The sequence below is a fragment of the Teleopsis dalmanni genome, unplaced genomic scaffold (assembly GCF_002237135.1).
Source record: "Teleopsis dalmanni isolate 2A unplaced genomic scaffold, ASM223713v2 unscaffolded_contig_3740, whole genome shotgun sequence".
NCBI lineage: Eukaryota > Metazoa > Arthropoda > Insecta > Diptera > Diopsidae > Teleopsis > Teleopsis dalmanni.
Window position 1 is genome coordinate 1 of NW_024035122.1, and position 4,392 is coordinate 4,392.

The 4,392-nt window shown below is 30.4% G+C and overlaps 1 long non-coding RNA gene across 1 annotated transcript; it reads right to left on the reverse strand.

The window, feature by feature from the left end:
- Positions 1-15: 15 nt before the first annotated feature.
- On the reverse strand, positions 16-2,551 carry LOC119665164. Its single transcript, XR_005251348.1, has 5 exons — positions 2,191-2,551; positions 2,017-2,131; positions 1,622-1,948; positions 1,463-1,560; positions 16-1,387 (listed from the first exon to the last, which is right to left on the reverse strand). It is a non-coding gene; the product is annotated as an uncharacterized LOC119665164 (long non-coding RNA).
- Positions 2,552-4,392: the final 1,841 nt, after the last annotated feature.

Genomic DNA, 4,392 nt, shown 5'->3' on the forward strand with positions numbered 1-4,392 from the left:
ACCACAATTCCGTGTCCAATTGTTAAGCATATATTGGCCATATCGCAAAATATCCCTTAAAGTGGTAGCATATTTCTCAGTAACTGTTAACGCAATTTCATCCGCATATGCAACTGTCCCGTAGCCCGCTCTCCTCAGCAGTTCATTCACCACTATATTCAAGAGAAGGGGTGAGAGTACGCCTCCTTGGGGGTACCTCTATTTTCCCGTCTGTGTGCTGCTGATACACCCCTTTATGCTTCAATTTTTCTGCCAGTTAATAACTGGCCGATAAAGCTGATGAAAGCATCCTCATCACCCGGACGAGAGAGTGCGCTTGCTATTACACCGGGAAAAATTTCGTTAAAAGCTCCTTAAAGTTGAAAAATTTTTTAGTAGTAAAAGTGAGGGCATGGAGTGCTGTCTTCGTAGATTTACCCTTAGTGTAGGCGTTTTGTGTCGGAGACCAAAGATTGGGATTTATAGTCTATAATTCTTTCTAGAGCTTTCAGCATGAAAGATGAAAGGCTAATTGGACGGAGTTCATTTGGGTTACTATGAGAGGTTTTACCCGCCTTAGAGATAGAAACAAATCTAACCATTCTTCAGTGAGTTGGAACATGATTAAAAATGAGACAGTATTTAAAAATGGCCAGAAGCCGGTTGTGTATTTGTTCACAAGACTTCTAAAGCTCAATAGGATGTATACCATCCGGTCCCGGTGATTTGTAGGGCCTAAAGCTAAAAATTGCCCATTTCAGAGTTTGTAGGTTTAACTTGGAGTTTACCGATATGTAGTTTAAACATTCTGAGGGTTTGACCAAGTTCCTTCCGGTTTCCTTAGATAAACAGTGGATTTTTAGATAGGATTTTGCGTAGTGTAGAGGTTTCAAAATCTCTGCTAATCTCTTGACAATATGATTGCCAACTAGTCCTCTTAGACTTATGTAATTCTTTTCTGCAGAGAGATGTTGTATTCGGATCAGTCAGTCTCAGTGCCCTATTAAAAATTCTCCTGCATTCTTTCCTCAAGTGTTCTAAGCTTCTATTCCACCAAGGTGGGTTACACTACCTACTAGATCGAGTAGAAGGACAGGCAAGGTTAAAAGCTTCATTAAGTATTGAGGTAAGATCTCACACCTGCTTATCCAGATCATTTATATTCTCTGGGGGTAAAGAGCTGTATTTGTCAACAGCTCATTTACAGATGATTCGTACTTTGACCAGTTTGTATTCTTGATATTTCTGAAAGTTTCTAAACTGGGGATATTTGATACCTTTATGTTAAGACTATAAGAAGATTCTAAAATCATAAAGTCTAAAAAAGAGTGCCTAGTGGACATTTTCCATTTTTTGATAGACCCATGAATTTTGTGCAGTAGTCACGGTGATATCTAGAACCTCCTGCCTGTTTTTGGTAAGATTATGTTTAATTAAAAAAAACATAATTAATTCATACAAGCTTTTAATAATGTGCTTTTACCTTTGGTAAGAGGAAACCATTCGATTTCTTGCAGTTTGGCTGTTGCTTAACTTAGATTTTTTGTATTGCCGCTCCATAGTTCTGAATTTCGATTTCACCTACGAACAATGTAATTAAATGATCTATAATTTAAACTTTATGTTTGTAATAGTAATATACTTGAGTTGGATTAAAGGAGTAGCCTACTTCGCTCATTCATGTGAAAATAAATTTCCATATCAAGGCTTTACTCCTCAACTTACGGTATTTTCCAACCATTTTTATGCTCATGGATATTAAAGATAACAAGTCTTTGGTGGAATTGTGTGTCCATGTGTATGTGTATGTGCTTCTATATTTTCCTGGACACTGAATACTAATTCATCATATAATTCGTTAAATAATTGCAATTTGCAATATGTAAATACAATTTCTTTCCGTTTTGCCATTGCAGAGACGTTTTTGGTAAACACGAAACAATTTTTCTTCCATTTCCCTCCATATCGTCTGTAATATGTTAATAACATAAAATAAAATTTATAATAAATTTTTGTAACAAAAGCACTCCAACTCACTTTATTAAAATAAAATATATTTTACTTGTTATTTTTCAACTTTTACTTCTACTGTTTTCTTTTTCAAAAAACAGCTGTTCTTATTAGATTTCACACAAAGCTGTTCCATGAAAATCTGTGTAAAGAGCATAATTTGGCACTTTATTTGTATTACACTTTTAGTTTGTACTTTACTTGTGTTTTACTCGAGTTTTACTATAAGTAGCTGGTGGAAATGACCTAGTACATTCTTGAAATGTTCTTCGCAATATTCTTACATTCTGTTACGCTGGAAACTGTCTTCTTTTTTTGCTCATTGATATTGTAACGTCGACATAAGTACAATGAAGTATGATAAAGCCAATAAAAATACAATATTAGAATTGATTCAATTTATTATTAATTTTAACACCAATAAATGTCGCCATTATTCCAGAATGTTCTGACTTTCTTTCTGTGAACATATGAAATGGACCACCGTATTGACTTATGATGCTCTAACAACACACTCTACTTCTCAACCGTCCACGGTGAATGGCGTTTTTTGTTATCACTCCTGTCAATTAAATTAGATTAAATATATATTTATATATATATATGCAGGTAAAGTAGTGTAGTAGAATAGATAAGGTAATGAAAAGAAAGCAAAGACTAGAAAAGAAAAAGATAAGAACAAAAGAAAAAGATAAGGATAGAAGAAAAAGTAAAGTTGAGCAAGAGTTTCTTGCATGAAAACAATAAAAATATCAAAAATAAAGTAGGACAATAGACAATTAAGTAAAGTTGTATATCATAGAAATTTTTATAAAAATAAGTCTTTAATAAGTTGAATATAAATTTGAAAAAATGATAAAAAGCATTGATAAAAAATATTACGTTCTTTTTTTGGATTAACCACATATTTCCACAATTTCTCTGTTAAGGTAGAATTTAAGCATTAATTTAAAATATAAATAAATTATTTCACATTGCTAAATTGTGTCATTCAATTTATATTTTAAGCAATTTAGCAATTGTGAAATAATTTATTTTGAATATTTATGTTAAGCTGAGGCAACAACTTAACTCGAGCAACTGTGAAATATGCAACGTTGCATTATGCAATTTAACATTAGCTGTGTTTCAGCAAACATGATCCGCTCAATTTTACATGCAAAACAAAAACAATGGGGTGAACCAGCAATTGATCTGGTTCACTTTCTGGTTCAATGTGGAATGTATGTAAAAGATAAAAGTGGAACGTATTTTAAAGCAAATGAGGTTGGCAATGCGATGCAACAGTGTAGTAAAATTATAAACAAATCTACATTTATATTTATTTATTATTGATTTTATTTATTTATTATTTATTTTATGTACTTATTTATTTAATATGACATTATTATTTATTTCCTTGTTTGAAGTAATGTTTTAATTATTACTATTACTATAAATTAAAATGATTAAAATTAATTAAAATGATTAAAATTAATTAAAATTATTACTTTAATTATTTACGTTTTATTATTATTAAAAAAGTGTTGTTTGATAATTTATGAAAATCAATTAATTTGAAATGAATATATAAACATTAAGTTGAATACATTTATTTAATTAAAACAGAACAATACATAAGGAAACAGGCTCTCCAACATACACGTTTATAAAAAAACCATTGCAAACTGCTTGCAAGTTTAAGCTATATTCATGCTTCCTTTTGAAATAAGCCTAATTGCTTTGGTGAGGTGCATTTATTTTAACATGTGTGCTGTCAATCACGAACGGAAATTTTGCAATTGATATAAGCTAAACACTAGTTCTTTCAATTATTCTCCATACAGAAGCTTTTGGTATGCCAAAATAAATACCAAATTCGCGAAGAGTATTTATATTTGCCATATACCACAAAAATATGTAAATTTCCATCATTGCTCTCGTTCAATTGTGACCACCACGGTTATTTTGTATTTGCTGATTGGAATTTATAAACAAATCTATTCAATTATAAAATATAATTAATAAATAGCAATTGTATTTTTATTTGTATAAATAATTAGTAGTACATCTTTAAAGTCTAAAGTTTTTCCTGAAGTCTTCAATGGAAAAATTATTGATCGTTTCCATAAAATTTCCACTATATCCATGCTAATGCACTTCATCCCTTGAGCTTAATACACTTGGACTAGTGTTTAAAAAGAAAATGGAGGAGTCAGTTTTGCTCGATAATTCTAATAAAATCTATAATTTCCATTTATTTACTATAAATCTATATTTACTATAAATTTAAATTTTTAAGTAAATACTAAATAAAAACTTACATTTCGTACTTCAGACATTTCAACAGATTTTATTTATTTTCCAAGTTTTAGATTTTTTGTATTCAAAATTTTCTCACTTATTTTTTAACGCCAAAATTAT